The 21,444-nt window shown below is 47.4% G+C and overlaps 1 protein-coding gene and 1 long non-coding RNA gene across 11 annotated transcripts in view; one reads left to right on the top strand and one right to left on the bottom strand.

Moving 5' to 3' along the window:
* Ac76E (adenylate cyclase type 2 Ac76E) overlaps nucleotides 1-21,444 on the bottom strand; it is an 884,870-nt gene that overhangs the window by 326,968 nt on the left and 536,458 nt on the right. The window lies entirely within an intron of this gene.
* Nucleotides 16,801-20,621, top strand: LOC135900049 (uncharacterized). Its single transcript, XR_010563777.1, has 3 exons — nucleotides 16,801-17,019; nucleotides 18,001-18,127; nucleotides 19,261-20,621. It is a non-coding gene; the product is annotated as an uncharacterized lncRNA (long non-coding RNA).

Here is a 21,444-nt window from a genome sequence, read left to right as displayed (position 1 = left end):
ATATATATATATATATATATATATATATATATATATATATATATATATATATATATATATAAGGAAGGCAGGGATGTTAACCCGCCAAGAGTCTGGTTGGCTACCCTACGCTGCGGGAACGGAGAAGGGGAAGAGACAGAAGGGAGAGAGAGAGAGAGGGTATAGAGAGGTGCACAGGCAGTATTTGAGTCAAAGCCACTCGTGCAAACCAGACGTTCTCAGAAAGCACAAAAGTGCCTTCACTGCCTTCTGAGCCCATGATCGGTGGGATACGCATAAAAGCTATAGCTCTAAACGTAACTATTTTCTGCAACCCTGACCTGACGGATGGCACCCAAAATGAAACAAAGTGATAAGCTGTTTCATAATTGAATAGGTGGCACTTTTTATAGCGCTTTTTAACTCATTGGCTGCATGAATTTAAGTCACTGTATGTTTTTCCCGCGGTGATTATGCACTAGGACGATCGGTGAAACAGGGGCCAGAACATGATGAATGGAATGGACTCGTGGAAAGCCGGTTTATATATAGTGGCAGCGTGAAACCAGGCTGTCTCCAGAAATGAGCAGGAGGGGCCTAACCAGTGTTTTTCTGACATAAAGTATAACTAATAAGGACGATGTTCAACACTTCATTTCACATGGAGAAATATGTGCCTCATTACAGCCGGGCGCCTCTACAACGAATGCTTATACAACGAAATGACCTTTATAACTAAGCAATAGTTATGTCCTGGTTCTATTGTGAGCTGTGCGGTGCGTGACCGAAGTGACCTGTACAACAAAATGATTTGGAAGGCCTCAAGCAGTTTCTTAAAAAGGCATTCGACTGTATTGGTTCACTGTCTCTGTATTTGTGGTCAGCATTATCTTCGGGTGCAGCTGTTTCATGCGTCCTGTGAACAACAGGTGGGACGACATTGTTCGACTAATTCTTGCACATATAAAGCGGTTGGTTGTCTGTACAATCTGAATTTGTTTTTTGGAGCCTAGTGTGGTAATGACAGGCTTGGTTAGAAATACTTCTTTCTTGGTAGCAAGACCTCGGGTATCATGTGCTTCTTTTTTGCTTATATGTGAAAATCAACAATTAACTGCGGTGAATATCGTAGTTCAGTACATAAATGGGCTGTGACGTTGCATTTTAGATCTTAACCGAATACAACAGCATCTGAGTGCTTGACAATTATGAGCATGCGCAGATGAGTTACTCTTTAGGCTTGCAATAATTTTAAGCAAAAAGACCCGCGATCATTAGGCAAAGAGCTATATGGTAATTTGTCTACTCGAGCGAAATTTCACTTGCAACTTCATGCAGATTGCAGGAAAACCATCCCTCTGGCTGCATAATTAACATACTCTGACTCTATCATGTGCAATAAACTGGAAGTGATGTCTTTAATAGCGTCGTCAAACACGCTGCAACGAGGAGGCGATAGCGATGTGCGAAGGAATAGGTTTAATTATGCATGCGAAAGCAGTACGATCATCATTGGTTCTTCCTGTAGAGCATCGATACGCCAGCAAGCCGAATGAATTTGTAGGGGTGCATAAGAAGGCTCTTTGACGGCCAAGCTGCAGAACAGGACTGAACAAAAGCGGCTGGACATTAAGAGCGCGTGCTTTTACCGATATTAACAAAAAAAGAAGAAAGGAAAAAGAGACGAGATCTCTCGGGCAGTTACGGGCTGCAAGTCGTTCCATGCTACGAAAAGCACCAGGTGCGCGCAGGCTCCGGACGACAGCCTGTTTCCTCCTCTGCTTTTCTTTCTCAGAGGTAGAAAATTGGGTCATTGTTTTCGCAGTTTGGCGAGTAAGTTGCACTCGGAGGTGTGTCGCACGCAATGGCGCAGCTGTCACACATGACACGTCAGCGAGGAAGCCAGGCGGGCAGGGAGAGCGAGCGCGCAGGCACTCGCATGCGCTGACTTGGACGGTTTGTTTCAGCGTCCAACATGGTCCAACCACGGAACACATCCAACTCGCGCTGACTTTGCGCACGGCACGGCACTAAGGAGCCAGCCGTTGCTCATATGCGATGACTGAGATGTCACATGCCGCGGCAGCGCGGACGCCAGTAGGAAGGGAAGAGTTAACGGCCTGGAGTTCGTATGTGGTGGTACTGACGTCACTGCCGAATGGCGGCATCGTTCACCTGACCAGCACCCACTTTGGTGTCCGACTCGCGGCCTCACGTACTCCTGTCTAGGTGAAATTAGTAGGCGGTGATACCTGTGGGTAAAAGACGAACGTTAGCAGGGCCCGCTGCAGCTGAGGCGGCTCCTTCTTATTCGCTTACTGCTATTGAGAAGGGCAAGGTACGCCGTGCTGCTTCTAGGGATCGATCGGAACATACCGACATCACCGCACCAACACATGTTTGAGGGCTGCGCCAAGCGAGCTTTGCGGGGCGATGGAGTGTGTACAAGATTTCAAATTGATCCCACACAAGCGATACGCAGAGTAAAACAAAGGAGACAACCAAGATGACAGGAGCTGCAGATACACGCAATTGAAATGTTACTAAAGACGAATTCGTTCCTAGAGAGTCATCCCAACTTTTCCGCATCAGGAATGTTTCTAGTCTTTTCATGGGCTGATCCGAAGATGGTGCGGCGTAAAAATGTGGGCCGATACGCGCCACTAGGTATTTGAAACTGGGACCACTGGTTGCCGTGATGTTCGAAGATTAACAATATATATATGTGTATATATATATATGTATATATATATATATATATATATATATATATATATATATATATATATATATATATATATATATCGTAAGAAGCCTACAAACAATGACAGCAAGGAAAACATAGGAGACATTACTTGTTCTTACTAATTCAATTAAAGTTATGATACACTAAATGGAAATGAAACCGCATGAAAAAAACAACTTGCCACACGTGGGGAACGATCCCACGTCTTGGCATTACGCGTGTGATGCTGTACCAATTGAGCTACCACGGCGCCGTTTTCCCATCCCCCTTTTTTGGTATTTATGTTTCTGTATATATATATATATATATATATATATATATATATATATATATATATATATAAACGAGAAGAAAGGGGGTTTAACCGAGGGACCCGATATTTATTAGTCATATAATGAGAAGCCAACAAACACTGACACCAAGTACAACATAGGGGAAATTGCATGTGCTTAATAACTGAAATAAAGTAATGATAAATTAATGGAAATTAAAGTGGATGAAAAAACAACTTGCCGCAGGTGGGAACCGAACCCACAACCTTCGCATGTCGCGTGCGATGCTCTACCAATTGAGCTACCGCGGCGGCGTTTCCCCATCCACTTTCTTGGGTAATTATGTGTACTAGTAGAACCCTGGGTGTGTTAGCCAGCGCCCCCTCTCACAGACCTTGGCGGCGGACGTGGAACGTCTTTTTGCCGCAGGCGTCACGAGAACGTGATCTTTACGGGTGAAGGCAACTGGTCAATAAACCCACATATGCTACCTGAAGGCATCAATGTTGCCGGATTCGAGACCCTCGTTATGCAGTGGAGCACTATTGTTTGAATAATTAATCTCGTAAAGCAGACCTTCAAGAATCACAAATGGCGTAGCCCATTCAGATCTGCTGGTCGCATTAATAATGAGCTTTAGTGAAGGGTCGCGCTGTTGTTCGTTCTTCAAGACGGCAAAGACAGGAAGGTCCGATGAGATTGTAGTTAAGTAGCCGTCAAAATCATCAGCATCAGTACCTTCGTTCTGAGAGGCAAGACGAGATAAGCAGTCGGCACCTGTGTGGCACCGACCGCTCTCATAAGCATCAGAAAAGTCGTATTCTTGAAGGCGCAAGACCCACCGAGCCAACCGCCCAGCTGGGTCACGCAGTCCAACGAGCCAGCAGAGAGAATGATGGTCGGTAACAATCTTGAAATGGCGACCATACAAATAAGATCTGAACTTGTGCATGGCGAAAACAACAGCAAGACATTCCAGTTCCATGGCTGTATAATTGTTCTCTGCTTTCGGCACAGTACGACTTGCGTACGCAACGACATGTTCGCGTCCGTCATGAAACTGGACGAGCACAGCACCGACGCCAACACCACTTACATCAGTATGCAGTTCGGTGAACGCCTCCAGGTCAAAATGGCGGAGAAGTGGTCCAGAGATGAGCAAAAACTTCAGCTGCTGGAAAGCAGTCTCGCACTGAGCCAACCATTTGTAGGGATTGTGCTTGCGGAGCAGGTCACTCAGTGGACAAGCAAGCTCGGCGAAGCATTTAATAAACCAGCGAAAATAAGAACAAAGGCCCAGGAAACTTCTGAGGTTTTTCACTGTTTTTGTCTGCTTAAAGTTGCGAACAGCAGAAATCTTTTGGGGGTCTGGCGGTATACCGTCTTTGTCGACGAGATATCCCAGCAAGCACAATGGCTTGACGCTCACTGAAACGACACTTCTTAGAGTTTAAAATGAGGCAAGCCTGTTGGATGCAGTCCAAAACAACGCCGAGCCGCTGGTTGTGCTCGTGGAATGTTTGGCCGAAAATAATCAGATCATTTATTAAACATACAAATCTCCCATTTGAGACCGCGGAGGATGGAGCCCATAAATCGCTCGAAGGTTGCCGGAACACTGCATAAGCGGGTTGGCATGAGGTTAAACTCATATAGTCCGTCAGGCGTAACAAAAGCGGTCTTTTCTATGTCAGACAGGTGCGTCGGTATCTTCCAGTACCCGGACCGGAGGTCAACCGACGAAAAGTACGAGGCGGATTGAAGGCAGTCCACAGCATCGTCGATGCGTGGTAATGGATACACGTCTTTCTTCGTGACGGCATTCAGGCGGCGGTAGTCGACACAAAATCTCCACGAGTTGTCTTTATATTTCCCTAGTATAACAGGAGCTGCCCAAGAACTGCAAGACGCCTGAATAACGCATTTCTGCAGCATGTCGTCGACCTGTTCGGCAGTCACTTTTTTTTCCGTGGGAGATACGCGATAGCGATTCTGACGTATCGGAGTGGCTTGCCTTGTGTTGATGCGGTGTTGCATGCGTGATTCCGGAAACATCCGGGAACGCTCGCGTTGAGCAAAATCAAATACTGACGTGTAGCAGGCGAGCACTTGTTGGAGTACGTCCTGCTCGGAAGACGACAACGACTTGTTTATCATACGTCGCAAGTCATCCGAATAGTTGGGCAATGGTCGACTGATGTCTGAAGACGCTGCAACTGTTCGTACATCAATTGTGGCTTGCTCCTCAGATGTGGCCAGTTTAAGTCCGACTGGAAGGGTAACAGACACCGTAGAAGCGTTCACTGCCCACAAGAACGCGCCCGTCGATGGCTCGAACAATAGACCGAGGGACGAACACATTCTTTTTAATCGCGTTGTTATGATCTGGCTTAACAAGAGAGAGAGACAAAAGGGAAGGAAAGACAGGGAGGTTAGCCAGTGTAAATACCGGCTGGCTACCCTGTGCTGGGGAAAGGGGTAAAGGGAATAAAAGGAGAAGGAAGAGAGAAGAAAAAAAAGAACAAAAAGAGAAGAAAAAAAATGCACACAGTAACGCGATGTTACGCGCAACAATAGTCAAAGGCGTCCGCACAATTCACATGTCCTTAAGAACTTGAGCAAAGCCCTTAAGGCCTTGAGTGCCGAAACCCGTCTAGACCAGTGTCCTAGAACTTTCTCTTCTGTGAAGGGGCGATTGTCCAGTTTTTCGAGCACGGTCACGAGCACTTTTCTTTGCACATTGTAACGTGGACAGTCACAAAGGAGGTGCGCGATCGTCTCTTCGCAGCCGCAGGTGTCGCAAGCAGGGCTGTCGGCCATTCCAATGCGGAAGGAATAGGAGTTTGTGAATGCCACGCCGAGCCATAGGCGGCACAGAAGTGTTGCTTCCGCTCGGGGCAACCCTGGTGGAAGACAGAGTTGCAAGCTTGGATCCAATCTGTGAAGACGTGTGTTCGTGAATTCGCTGGTGTTCCACAGAGTTAGCGTAAGCTCGCATGCGAGGGAGCGAAGACTTGTGGCTGCATCTGTTCTTGACAGTGGTATGGGCACAATCTGGGCACCATCATGGGCCGACCGGGCAGCGTCATCTGCACTGTCATTTCCCGTAATTCCGCAGTGAGCCGGTATCCACTGGTAGATGATGTTGTGTCCCTTGTCGATTGCGTAATGGTGGAGTAGTCGGATGTCTGCGACTAGTTGTACATTTGGTCGGTGGTTGAAAGGGGACAGCAGACACTGGAGAGCTGCCTTTGAATCACAAAAGATGGACCAGGAATGTGGTGAATTGGGACCTATAAACTCCAGAGCAGCACGAATAGCTGCGAGTTCTGCAGCCGTCGATGATGTAACGTGAGACGTCTTGAATTTGATAGTGACAGATTGAGCGGGAAGTACCACTGCTCCAGCTGAACTGTTACAGGAGACAGAACCGTCCGTGTAAACGTGAGTGCGGTCGTTGTGTTTTTCATGTAAGAATGAAAGGACGGTTTGTTTGAGGGCGATAGATGACATTTCCGTTTTCTTTTTGATGCCGGGAATAACAAGAAGGGCCTGGAGTGGATGCAGGCACCACAGCGGTAGAGATGGCCGTGCTGCAGGTGTGAAGTTTGAAGGTAAACCTCCGTGGTTGGCGGCAATAATTCTGCTAAACGCTGAACGAGGTCGAGCGGCAGGAAGGGAGGCGAGATGATGCGATGGAAGTCGCGCAAAGTGCCTGATGTGCACCCGTAAGGAGTCGACGTGAATATGCGTATTGATAGGGTGGTCATGCGCGATGGCTATTGTTGCTGCCGTTGATGCACACCTCGGAAGGACAAGACAAATTCTGAGAGCTTGAGCTTGTACAGATTGGAGGGCTCGGAGGTTGGTCTTACTGGTCCCACCTAGTACAGGTAAGCTGTAGCGTAGGAGACCCAAGAACAGTGCGTTATAGAGTTGGAGCATTGCACTCACAGACGCACCCCATGACTTTCCTGCAAGAAATCTGAGCACGTCTGTTGTCATCACTAGTTTCCTCTTAAGGTAAGAGACGTGGGGACTCCAGGAGAGGTCTCGATCTATTATTACTCCTAGAAAACGGTGCGTCTTCTCGTAGGCAATTGGCTGTCCATTAATTCTAACAACGTATTGTCTCATTGCTTTGCGTGTGAAAGCGACCACAGAGCACTTCTGGGAGGACACCTCCAAACCTCGTGCTCGAAGATAGCTGGATGTTAATGTGGCCGCTTTTTGCAGTCTGGCGCGCACCTGTGGACGCGTCACTCCTGATGACCAAATGCATATATCGTATGCATAGATCGACACATGGACGGATTGTGGAACGGTGTGAACCAGGTCGATGAGCACGAGGTTAAATAGAGTGGGACTCAAGACTCCGCCTTGTGGTACTCCGCGGTAGGTGTTGTGCTGTGATGATGCACCATCCTCTGTTTGCACAAAGAATGACCTGTCTGTCAAGTAGCTGAATATCCATCGAAACACAAGTCCCCCTAGGCCGACGTCGCCCAGAACGTCCAGGATGGCTCGATGTGTTACGTTGTCATAAGCGCCTTTAACGTCTAGGGACATCGCCGCTGACAGTCTCCTTAGGCTTTTTTCGTGTTGAACAGACGAGACAAGATCTATGACGTTGTCTACCGAAGAGCGTCCGCGTCGGAAGCCTGCCATAGCGTCAGGGTATATCTTGTAGTGTTCTAGATACCACTCTAGACGTGTCAGCACCATCCTCTCCATCACTTTTCCTAGACAACTGGCCAGACCAATGGGACAGTAAGACGCCACATCTAGGGGTGGTTTACCTGGTTTGAGCAGAGGCACAAGGCGGCTGGACTTCCATGCAGCTGGAACCACTCCTTCCCGCCATGAATTGTTGTACACCTCTAGAAGAGCATGCCGGGCTGCTTTACCGAGGTTGCCAAGAGCTGCGTAAGTCACCAAGGTTTAACAAGAGTGCTGCATGATCCCATCCAGACACGTGAAGAACTCACGGGAAGAAACAATGCTGTCCGACAAGGCAGAAAAACATCTTGAAGAAGCGAAAACACGTCGTCTTGATCGGTCTGCAAATCATCAAGCATGGTGATTGGCTGCGTGCTCCGTAGTAAAATCTCTCCAGACTCACAGTCAAGTGTAGCACTGCATTCACGTAGGAAATCCATGCCTAAAATAACATCATGAGTTGCATGGACCAATTCAGTGACATCTGCTATAAAACTCTGTCCTCGAATCGCAACGAAAACTGAACACCGACAGTGCGCAACATTTCACCTCCAACTCCACGAAAAGTTTCTTTGCGACCCCACACGAACATAGGTTTCTGTCCTAAGCGATCTTTGAAGGGAAGGCTCATAACAGAAATAGCGGCACCCATATCGACAAAAGCGGCCATGTTTACACCGTTTATACCACACACACCTTGTTCTTCAGCATAACAACAGACGGAGGAGCTGGAGAGTCTGACCGTCCCGCGACCGCACCTCCATCGGACGCACAAGGTGGTTTCCCAGCTGCGACGGGGAAGGCGACCGACGAAGGCGCGGGGATGGCGAATGGCGCCGCCGGGTCGGCGGCAGTGTAAGACTGTGCTTGGAGACAGGGGACTCATCGCGCGATTGGTACGACCCCAGTTGCCGCAGGAGATGGGCTCCAAATGGCGCGGGCGCATCTTCGTGCACACGAGCTGTGTACGCCGAAAAACATGATTTTCGCGGCAGGTGACGGCGACAATAGCGCGCAATATGTCCTCGGGAACTGTAGGCGTAGCAGACGGGTAGGTCATGGTTGAAACTAAATGGAGCAGGTACGCGTGGCGCCGGGTATGATTCCGCAGGAGCATGTCGTGGCATCGGCTATTCCGCAAGAACACCTCGTGGTGTTGGGTAGTACTCCGTAGTGTCACGACGGACTGGTGAGTACTGGCGGCGACTGAGATTTGCTGGGAGAGACCGAAAGCTCGTGTTTATTTAATTGTGGTTCTTCGGAAGGCGGTCGGCGCTCGATCTGATGTTCTCGCGACCAGGATGGTGGTTCGGGAATGCCCCCGTGAAACGCGCACTGATAACCAGCGTCTACTTCCCGAAGTCGTGCTAGTTCTTGAACCACTGGACGCACGATCGAGGCGATGTCACCACAGGCAGCAACGTCTATATTTACAACTTTGGTGACGATGTCCAAGCGTCCGAACTTCGGTAAAATCATTCGGGTCTTCAGAGCTTCGAACGCGCGACATTGCTGCCTTAATTCGGAAGGAGTGTTCAGGTTTTCTTTCATTATTAAAAAAATGTAGACGTCTTCAGCAATGCCTTTCAACAGGTGTCCTACTTTGTCTTCATCTGACATATTCGTGTTTAGTTCACAATTCCGCATAGGTTCAATATTTCTTCAATATACGATGCACACGTTTTACCAGGCAATTGGGCTCTGCACGAAAACATGGGCCCACTTTCTTCTTACTGGAATTCGAGTCACCAAAGCAAGCTTTCAATTCCTAGACAAAAGTTTCCCAAGTGGTCAGCACGCGTTCATGATTGTCAAACCAAAGTAGAACGGTACCCACGAGAAAAAATGCAACGTTCACAACTAGCGCTGACATACTCCACCCGTTATGCCGGCTTACTCTTTCGTAGTGTCTCAGCCAGTCATCCACGTCTTCATCTGTTTTACCTGAGAATATGCGTGGTTCCGGCGTCCAGTAGGTTTATTGTATGTTATTTATTTATTTATTTTTGTACGTACAGATCACCCATACGGGCATTGGAGTATGGGAGGCGCACAAAGGAATAAGGGAAAGCACTGGGGTCACAAGTAAAGTCAACAGGACCCAGCATCACTGCAGTTAATAACATTAACAAATACTTAAACAATGTATGAAAAAAAGTTTAACATGTAGATAACAGATAAATCACAGACATCACTGAAATTAGTACAGTAGACAATGGTTTATGAGATGGTACCGTGCACAATTACGTGTCACTTTGTCCTCGTAAATGCGATTTGAGCGCGGCCAAGAAGCTATTGTCACTTGACGTAACTATTGCGTTCGGGAGGCTGTTCCATTTGGATATCGTGTGTGGGAAAAACGCTCATTTAAATGCAGACGGTCAACAGGAAATTTCGCGTATTTCATGGCTATGGTTTTTTCTTCGGGAAATATACATGGGAGGTTCTAAAGGTAAGCTCCGTGGTCAATGCCAATTTTTTTTGTTCATAATGTCGTTTAAGAGATTTATTCGGAAAGACGCACGACGAAGCTGCAGGGAGTCCCAGCCTAGCTGCTGTCTTAACGCGCTGACGCTGCTGTGAAGGTCATACAACTTTAAAATATAACGCGCCGCATGGTTTTGTATCGCCTCAAGTTTCTTTATTAGCATTTTAGTGGGTAGATCCCACACTGTTGCTGTGTACTCTAATATTGAGCGTACGTCGGAGGTACACAGAATTTCTTTCACGCCACTAGGCACATTGCGAAATTTTTTTAAAATAAAGTTTAAAACGCGACCAGCCTTCAAAGCTACATATTCGACATGCTTGTTCCAGGTTATATTATAGGAGAAATACACACTTAAGTATTTACCATCCTTATATGTGGCTATTTGATGGTTATGTAAAAAGAAGTTATTGAGTATTTTTACCTTTCTTCTACTAAAGCTAAGGTGGCAGAATGTTTTAGGATTTAGAGTCATATTTCATTTGCTGCACCATGCAATAATCCGGTTGAGGTCCATTTGTAATGCAGCTGCATCGCCCTCGTTTTCTATACCTCGATACAGTACGCAATCCTCTGCATATAGACGAATTTTGGATGTCACGCCTGAGCTAATGTAATTTATAAAGATTAAAAACAAAAGTGGGCCGAGGACGGATCCCTGCGGCACGCCAGATGTTACCGCTACGGAGTGTGATTGTGTGCCGTTGATGACGACTTTTTGAGCGCGGTCATGAAGGTAGTCTTTTATTCAGTGCAACATATTACTCGGCAAACCTAGGCAAGAAAGCTTAAACAACAGGAATGAATGTGATACCGTGCCAAACGCTTTTTCCAGTAATAGGCAATCAACCTGTTTACCATTGTCAAAAGATAAGACATTATCATGTGAAAATTCAACAAGCTGGGTCACACATGACAAGCCAGCTCTGAAGCCATACTGATAACTGACAAAAAATTGGTGATCCTGCAAATGACGAAATATACAAGAGTAGAGAACGTGCTCCAATGATTTGCAGCACACGCTGGTTAAAGATATTGGCCTGTAATTTTCAACTCGGCATCGAGGACCATTTTTATGTGCAGGCACAACGTTCGCCGTCTTACATACACATGGCAAAGCACTGCAGGATATCGAAACGCTGAACAATAAAACTAGAAATTTGGCGATAACTGGGGCACACGTTTTAAGCACGTCACGTGGAATGTTGTCACGGCCAGTAGCTGTATTAGCTTTTAGTTCCTATAGAAGCTTCAGCACACCTTCGTAGGGAATAATTATGTCCGACATAGTGTCAAGGCTCATCAAGGCTGTGCGGGATCAGACCAGCTATAGGGCATCCGGTAGGTGCAAAAAAACACGGATTGAAAGTAGCTGTTAAAGTGAGCAGCCTTTTCTGAATCGTCAGTAATCTGACCCTGAACAGTCAAGATCGTAGGAATGGAGCTTTCTTCTTTGCCAGTGGCTTTGACATATTTCCATATTTCTTTAGGGTTATGTTTCAGTTTAGGTTACGTTCAGCTAGGTTGCGTTGGTCTCTGGCTGACTTGAACAATGCCTTCTTCGATGGTATTCTCGTTGACCGGCCTGCTTGGGCGTCGGCCATGCTTGTTAGCTCTGGTGGTAGTCCATCCAGGCATCTGCTTCTTCGCAGATATTGTAAGACTAGGCTGTCCAGGAAGTGCAGTACCCAGCACCTCCACCACTTTTTACGGATGTAGGATGGATTTATTCACAGGGAAAATCATAGAGAAGACAAGAAGATATGGGACGGTCCGAAACAGCAATTGCCCAGCGACAGGATTCGAACAGAGGATCTCTTGAACATCACCCCGATGCTCTACCCATTAGGCCGCGGGCGTGAGCCTCCGCAGACGGACTGCAGCATTCGTAAGGTTTACCCCCGTGCACGCCAGTGCGCTGAGACGTCGGGCGCGTTTATTGCAATATCAATTATATGGCCACTCCACGCAATCTTTCGCCGTCGTCGATAATTACACACAATACTGGATTATTCAGTTTTATTACGTTTTATGAAGAACATTACTGACATTAACTGTATGATTTCCCTTTGCGTCATAATTTGGACGCCAGGTGACGAAATATGTCTAGGCGTGTTCGTGTTCTAATCGCACAGACTGGTGCATCCTAAAGCTACATATAAAAACCTTAGGTTACACAGCTTTGCTTGCTGGAACAAATTGTAATACAGCCTATACAGACCCTCCCGGCTTGGAGTATCGTTTCCCCACACCATTCCTGTAGTCAAGGTGCATGAGCGGGAGTGGGAGGAGGACAGGCTTCGCCTCGGCAGAGGATGCACGGGCGTTCCCTGTTCGGCGGTGGGTGTGCCTTCCGGTGGCATCGTGGACACGTGCAGACCTCCTGTTGCACGCAGGAAATGCTAGGTCGCAGATTGTGACCGAATAGTGCAGCCAAGCTGTCTCGAAATACGGTATCGGAAGGGTTTCCCCACACATAGTAGCCATAGTACTTGCCGGTGCGGGGTTTCTGCAGCGAAGCACCGCGTCTGTCCACATCGCGCAAACATGCCCCCACGTGTTGTCAGAACGCCTAGTAGCTCCAGCGAAACGCTAATCGCACTGAAGCAAGGTGGGCCCGCATATCCGCCAAGACCATTCCGGAGTGCAGACGCAGCAGTAACGTGCTGCAGAGTGTTCGACGCACGCTGCAGCTCGACGCTGGAGGCGCCCAGATGCGATGCGGAGGAAACAGGAGGCCGAGGCTAAACGACAACGTCGACAAAACGTTGCAGTTCAAAAGCGCGAAGCGGACGCACATTCCGTCCGCCGCGAGAGCGCCGCAGTACGGGAACGCGAGGCCAACGCAAGGCGACAACGCGGGCAAGACTCTGGCGTACGTTCTAAGCGATGCTACTCGCGGCCATCGAGTTCAATCTCTTCATTTGTGCCGGCGCATGCCCATACGACGTGTACTTACTTAGTCAGCGCACGCTTATGCAATTCAAAGTGCCACTAAAACTAGGAATCCTAGTTACTTTGCCTGATATTCTAACATCTTGCTATCGCATTTATCCCTTCACCCGTATGCCAAAACTGCGATTCCTTAAATAAATAAAATTGGCCAACAGCCGGGTTCGAACAGCGGACCTTTACCACAGAAGCTCTACAGTATAACCATCGCTATGGTATTTGATTGGTTGTGATTTATGAAGATGTTGTATCATGTATTGTAATCTGCATGTTTTTATTTTCGCCTTTGACACGACGTATCTTGGTCTCAAACTATGTACCTTGTATAGCTGCTGCCATGCAACTGTCCCCTTGAAACCGTCAAGCCGTTTCCGCGGCTTTTAGCCTAGCGGACCTTGCAGCATGTTGTCTGGTAAGTAAACTTGAATTTGAATATGTCCCCCTGGCTGTGTTACCAGCTCTAGCCACCTCGAAGAAACTACGGAGGACACTATTTCGGTGTGTAAACGAAAACGTTATGACTTACTTTGTATTCACCGACACTTGTGCGCATAGTCAACCTCACAAAACTGCAATTACGTTGGGCCAAAATAGCAAGACGTAAAAAAAATAAATAAATAGCAAATGCAAGGGTGGGTAAAGCTGGTGGCTACAGCAGTTCTGTAGGAAACGGTGCAAGGGAGTAATTAGACCAGTGTGGCTGCTGCGAAACGCCGTACTATGTTTTTCAATTAACGCTCATGGGCTGGATAGTCGCGTCTGGATATACTAGAATGCACCTTCCTTCATCCGCAGGGATGAAGGAATGCTTCCTGGCTACAAATACAAGGTGTACATGCTCTAAAATACTCCGCAGCCTTTTGAGCATAATATAAATGACGACTGATCTAACCACGAACTCACGTCGGACGCGCGCGCAACAGGTGGAACCTTTCAGGCAGCTGTAGTCTTCTCAAAAACCCGTCGTGGTTGCTTAGTGGCTATGGTGCTGGACTGCTAAGCACGAGATCGCCGGATCGAATCCTGGCCACGGCAGCCGCGTTTCGATGGGGACGAAATGCGAAAACACCCGTGTACCTAGATTTGGGGCCACGTTAAAGAACCCCGGGTGGTCGAAATTATTTCGGAGCCCCCAGCTAATGGGGGCTTCATAATCTTATCGTGGTTTTGACACGTAAAACCCCATGATTTTTTTTTGTAACCATTACGCCACGAACGATTTTCCCCTTCCATCGCGTCCGTCACAATCAGAGCGTGGTTTTGGCATGTAAAGCATTGTAAATTATTTCACATCTATTAATACGTCATCATACGTCAAAATGTGGGCCGAAGATAGTGTAATCAAAAAGTTGTAGAGTTCGACACTGATGCTACTCGCCTCACGCGAGGGATGATGCGATTGAATGCGGTGCGCAGTGACTCCGCCCCTATCTCACCCCCAACTCGCTCAGGAAGACTTTGTCTTTCATCGGCTTCAACTGGAGTTGTTGAAGTAAGCAGCCTCTCAAGTGGGGTGGGCATGCGTCAATTGTCGGAAGTGGCGGCAAGAGCAATATCATAATTTGGGGATTACATGTATCAGAACACCGCACCAGCGCCTAAAAAGGCAAGTTCATTAACCGTCAGGAAGGTCAACGGTGTACTGGAAGAGTCAGTATGCCAGTGTTTAATTATGTGCGCTTGTAAGTTTCCCCGTTCACTGTCAAGCGGACTGCGCCGACAATAGCGACAGTGAACCAGGGAAGGGCGTGTTGTCTTGTGCCCATTGGGATAAATGACTTCTACTTCCTTATTCTGTCATTAATGCATTATCCGCCGTGGTAGCTTAGTGGCTATGGCGTTCGGCTGCTGAGCCCAAGGTCGCGCCCAGCAGCCGCATTTCGATAGGGGCGAGGCGCAAAAATGCTTGCGTACATAGATTTCGGTGCACGTTAAGGAAATCTCAGGCGGTCGAAATCAAGCCGTAGCTCTCCAAGACGGCGTCCCTCAGAACTTCAGAGTTGCTTTGGGACGTTCAATCCCATGAATTACTCAATAATTAGTGCATCGAACGATTTGGCCTATCTATAATTTTCAAGAAGCCAGTGGTACTTTATACACGACGCACGCGGTACATCTTCAAATATTAGTCGCGTGTAATTTTTGTGCGCTCATCCTATCTGTGTTTTCCACAAACGCGGCTGCACAGGCTAGAAACCTTGTTGAGGTTTGATGTCGTACCTGATTGGCACATTCCTCAGATTGTGAGAGAGGGTGTTAAGGTATGGCGCTTAACAAAATTTTCTTTTGTGGCGTGGCCATCTTCCATTTTCTCCACCTTTTTTATGTTGCTTACCATTGGCTACGTTACTCATGGACAAGAAGTAGTCTGAGGGGTGCAGTTGATGAAACACTTCGTAATGAGTGGGAAGAGATGGAGGTGGTAGTGGAGTGGTCAAAGGCGTGTGCTTAAGGTGTGACATCGAAAAAATAGAGCGTTTGGCGCAGTGCTTAACTAGAGGTTGTCATGCAACTCTCACTTTCTTGCATGAAAAATATACCGCTTATCGTAAGGAACAATATTTTCACCATGATGAGCGGCACATTCTTTATGCAAGAATATATATAGGATAAATTAAGTTTCGCCTCAGCTTTCCTTGGCTTCATTTGGTAGTTACTAACGATAAACGGAATCCCTTGGTTCCACAGATTCTTGTTGCTCATCACCAATTTGTTGTATAAAACAGCGCCACTGATGGGTACGGCTCACTTAAACGCGCTTTTTCTTAACTGTCAGCGTGTGTTACGCCTAGTTGAAAGGTGGAAAATCAACGTGAACTGCAGCGGTGGTACTTGGCGATTTGGCGTCGGAATAACGTCATCTTGTTTGTTAATAGAGGCATACTGGTCAGATGCCAAAATTCCCCGTCACTTAAGCATCCATACGTGATTGTCTAAGTTTTCACCTTATAAAACTGGTGTGTCGTCTTCTCTCACGTCCGTGTAGTTATTTATGTCGCGCAGTATCATTTAAGCAATGGATTACCAACTTGCCCGGAATGCTGCTCTCATTATAAAACTCCACCTTAATCACCCTTTATCTAATTTAAACCAACCTTAATTCACCTTATGACACCTTAATCGACCTTAATCCAATATAATTCATCTTAATGATATTAATTCACTTTATTCCACCTTTTCCCAATTTAATTCCCCTTAATCCACTTTGATCCAATTTTTGGAGTGGGCCACGGCGTCCGTCCGACGCCACGACTGTTCACCGTGGAAGTTCGCTGCGCGAGCCGCAACAGTTCCAGCTCCGGAAACATGACGTTATCACATGGTCACGTAGATTTTCTTGCCATGTGATGTTAACGCCAGACGCTCGGGCGCATTTTGCGCTTCATGGGGCATATAAGGCTTTCGCCTTAATAAAGAGAAAAACAAAGAAACAGAACAAGAAAAAAAACAAAGGTGAGGTATCGGTACGCAAGATATCGTGATGATTTGTTCGGGCGGAAGTCGGTCCTTCCAAGGCCCCTTCGCAAGCACTGCATCAACAAGTGGCCCTAGCTGGAATCGCAGGTGCGCGCCGCCCGACGCACTGGTAAAAACAAGATTACAGCCTCCCCCGGCAGCTTGTGGGCGGTAAAGCCGCGTCACACGCGTGCTGGCAAAATGCAATGGGAAGAAAAAAAAGCGGTTTGCTTTAGCTCCTGACGCCACTAGCAGCAGCGCTCAGCGTCTCTGCTTATAGAGCTAGAGAGGAGGAAACGTGTGATTAAAAACAACCGCGTCCTGTCGGAGCTCCCCGAAAAGCCATCGCTCTGCGGCCCTCGGGGGACACGCTCCAGTTTGCACGGATTTTGGAAGGCAAAGCTGAGGTAAGCCGACTTTTCCGGAGGGCTTACATCGGCGTGGCCGAGCTGCTGAGGCGGCCTTTTAGGGCTCGTCTCGTCTATGTAGCTGCTGCAGTCGCACTCCCCGAAATCGGTGGCCTTGGGACGTTCGCTCCCTGCGCATTCCAATTTCTTTTGGTCGAGGAAGCTTGCTAGGAGCGGGGAATATTTTGTAACGACACACTATAGTGTCCTAATGACAGCGTGAGTTCCCGGCTAGTACGCTGTTTAGACAATTGGGTTTAGTGCCGCCTTTCGAGTTCCAGGAATCGCGGCGCTTTTTTCACGGCACGGCTGCTCTCTACAGTTGCTCTGTGGCCTCCAGCGGTAAATACGATCACGCCAATGGGTTCACTGATGGAATTTGGATGATGCGAAGCATACGAATTATTTAATTATGGGGTTTTACGTGCCAAAACCACTTTCTGATTATGAGGCACGCCGTAGTGGAGGACTCCAGAAATTTCGACCACCTGGGGTTCTTTAACGTGCACCTAAAGCTAGGTACACGGGTGTTCTCGCATTTGGCCTCCATCGAAATGCGGCCGCCGGGACCGGGAACACACGAATAATAACGAAAAGAAAATTGGGCTAGCTTTCACGACTTTGTGGTTCACTAAGCAGTGCAAGACAAACGACAATACGCCCGGTATACTTCGTGTCTTGAAAGAGCGTAGGTTAGGGTGTGTTGGTTCATAACTGAGGTTTTTTAGCGCACGAAAAGGTCCCTTTTCGTGCGCTAAAAAACCTCAGTTCGTGTCTTACATTTTGGTTCTTTTGTGCTGTTTAGTTTTTAATGAAGAATATTGAAGCTCTCCAGCGTGATAGCAAAACCATGACCTAAGAGGCACGTTATTCCTTCGACTATGACCCATCTAAACACCGCTTTGGTGTCAAAACTTGTTCTACCATTTCACTGCTGGAAAGTAGCGACTATAGTGTATATTTTCCCTTTCACTGATGCAGTTGTTGCCAAACATGGGAAAGCCCGGCCCAAGTGTTCGACTCGGCAAAATCCGGTTTGGACGCGTCGTCTCAGTGACAGCGTCTGCTTCTCCCTTGATGATGGGTATTCACAAGACGTACAAGAAAGGTTCGGTTTTTTGTCTTAGTACTTTATTTCTTAGACGCCTGACGCTTTTTTTTCCTTCTTCACATTCACATTTACATTCACATTTTTACAGCGGAGCTTTTATAGGCTAGGTTCTGGCAGTTTGTGTGCGTAGGCAAGATGGCGGCCACCCCAGAGCTAAAAAAGCCTAAAGCAACAGCGTATCGCCGGGTAATCGCGAAAAGTGTCAAACCTATTGTGATAAAACATATCGTAACAAAAAAGTAAAACGAAAATAGGCACTGTTTAGTATGTACTGCGGTTTGACGTCACGGGTTCTGAGGCAAACCACGTAACCTTATCTCAGTTCCCTTCCACCCGTGCGATAATGGGTAGGCCGCGTGCGGTGAGGACTGCGGAAGAACAGCGCGCCTACGAAGAACACCGTCCTGAACAGAAGCGGGAACGTGCGTGGCGACGGCGGGCGGCACGTAATGCTAAGATCATGCCGCAAACTCCGAGCGTATGCACCTTTGGTTGGATCACCCCTACCGACTCCACTTCCATCGTAATTTTGGGTGATCTCAACATAGTGTCTCGGCCAGACGGAAAGTGGTTCGTGGCGTTTATCTTGTAAAGGTTCGGTATTCAATGTTACGCAAACATAAGTGTGCCCACGATTATCTCGTCATCGGTCGTGTACATATCTTACATTGGCCAAGAACATTTCCAGTGTCGCCACAGAGCTACTGGCTGTATATCATAGGGATCATAAAGCGATAGCCACCTTGGTGATGAAATCATCATGCAAGAAAAGCAAGCAAAAGTAAGTTAAAAATAAAAAGTATTCAGTATGCAGTTTAATAAAACGGAATGGTGGAGAAACGAAAATCACTGTGGTGAGTTTTATTTTCAATCAATATTTATTAATAACACATTTATCACAAATATGCAGCTCCACTGGTCATTCACCTTCACAGAGTGGAATGGCTCTGAATATATTTTCAGCCAACTCTCCTATTAGGTGGGCTACTTCAATTATTTTTTCTACGGTACTGGTATAGGCAAGTTAATTATCGCGCTATCATTTCAGTAATATTATTTTGCCATAACATTAATTGTGGTTCTTGCATGAAGTTTATTTCTTTCAATAAGATTTTTTTTTTTCCTTTCAGCGCCCTTCCTTCGTCACATTCGGCCCAGCATTGCTGTGCTGGCTCCGCGATTTGCCCCGAAACTGTCAGCTGTTATCAAATCATCGAGGCGACAGATCTGAATCCGCAATTTGCGACTATAATTCTGCATATAGCGCGTGCTCTGCGACTTCATTGGAACGATGGTGCGCGCTGCTTAAGCCTGCATAACACATCCATCCAGTTGACGAATGCTCGTCTCATCTGCGTTTTGCCAGTATCGGTCTTCCGGACGCCGCATCAGCGCTATACCATTATGGAGAATGCGTTTGGGATTGGCATGAACTTGAATGGTCCGTAAAATGCAGTGTACAGGCGTTCTCATAAGTTTGGGGACAATGGGAGCGAGTGAGTGTGGGCGCCGTCTGTCCAACAGCGTGGTGCTTGCTGTGAAGAGCGTTCCAGCACGCATGCGCGTCCAACCTTATTCGCTGGCCTGCTCGTTTGCTCGAATCCGCTGATGCGCATGTTGTTCATGGGAATTTGCGATCGGCACCGTCAATACTTCGGACAACGAAGCCGCGGCCAAGCTTGCTAAGGCCCGAGCTCGGCACTGTTTCCGAATCGTAGAAACACCTGGTCACACCGCCAATATTAGCGGCTGTCGAACAGTGACGTTTTAACGTTCTTAATAACCGTAAACATGTCTTTCTCGTTTCTATAGACGTTTTTGCCGCGGCTATTGGTCACACGTAGCGGCTCGCTCCATGCACAAACCGTTGTCACTGGCCGAATGCCACGACAATCATTGAGCGCTGTTCCATGTCTCTTTCAAAGCTCCAGCGCTTCCAACCATGTTGAAAAATCCGAATGAAAGATTGCACAAATTATCACTAAACGACAGCGTTTTCTTTAATGGCCGACAGTGGCTTGTGTTAGGTGTGTCCCGTTCCGCAGAAAGCACGAGCGCTGTTCATCGCCAAGGCAGTCATGGCAGAAACACCAGCAGTGCGGCATGGCGCTCGCATAATTCGGAAACGGCACCGAACTCTGCCCTCGGGAATCGTGGATGCGGCGCTGACGCTGCTGTGAATTCTGAATAACGGCATGTACGTCGGCACGGACGAGCAGGACAGCGGCAAAGGAGGGACGCGCATGCTCACTGCTACACCCGACAGCAAGCATCATGTCCCCAGGCGGCACGCACGTGCAATTTGCCACACTCTCTCATGGTCTGCAAACTTATGAGCGCGACTGTATCTATCGGGACCCATTCCATGTCCTTCCAAGTTGTTTTAACGATCGAAACACCGCAACCACTGATAGGAACGCAACTGCAGCCTTTTTTTCGCTGCTTTTAATTTTGGCATGGTAAATAAAGGTGCTGCCCCAGAGCTGTTGCACATGGCTTGCAAGTGAACTTCATCGACATGGAGTGCAACGCCGGAGTATTGTAACAAAGTGAGAAAAAATTTGCCGACCCAAACCTAACAGCACACCCTGTGGGACGAAGCTATAAAGCTCTCAATTCTACGGTAACAGTGTATCAGAATCCTGTCTGACATTTCCTTAATTATGCCCTTGCGAAGTGTCGATATATTCGGAAGGGCGATTGCAATATTGGGGGTATTTCGTACTTCATTTTACACCTCGACTCAAAGCATGTATAACAAAAAGGAACAAGCAGCTTTGCTGTTTTGGGGTTACTTTTGGACGAGTCCTCCGGCGACGGCACCCCTCTACGGAGGATTTCGAGCAACAATAATTCAACAACGAAGACGCACTTTCCACGAGGTTGCCGCGCACAGTACACGCTGTGACTCCTAACTTCGTAAGATGTTCTGGAGAGTAAATCTCGGCAAGTGAGCCAAACGACCCTGAAAGTAATGTATTAGCTTGAGTAGCGCGCTGTTATCCAGTGAGGAGTTATAAATGTAAACATTACAAAGTAGTCCAGCATCCTCGTGTTCAAACTAAAGGGAGAAAACGTGTCACAACATCGTTCCTTTATGAGCTATGCTGGGATCATTTTTAATGCTAATATCACGCTTGGCATTGTCGGACCACGTTTCCTTTCAGCTATCTATCTAACAGAAAATATGGCCCGATCCAGAAGGTTGTGCAGCCTAACGTGTGGGCCCAACCTTTTTCACAATGCTCTTCAACGAAAGTAAAACGTCCTTTAATATTTTCCCGGTGCTAGAGAGAATCAATCCAGCGCCACGC

The sequence above is a fragment of the Dermacentor albipictus genome, chromosome 1 (genome assembly GCF_038994185.2).
Source record: "Dermacentor albipictus isolate Rhodes 1998 colony chromosome 1, USDA_Dalb.pri_finalv2, whole genome shotgun sequence".
NCBI lineage: Eukaryota > Metazoa > Arthropoda > Arachnida > Ixodida > Ixodidae > Dermacentor > Dermacentor albipictus.
Note: the sequence above shows the minus strand (reverse complement) of the source record. Positions and strands in the feature narration are given on the sequence as shown.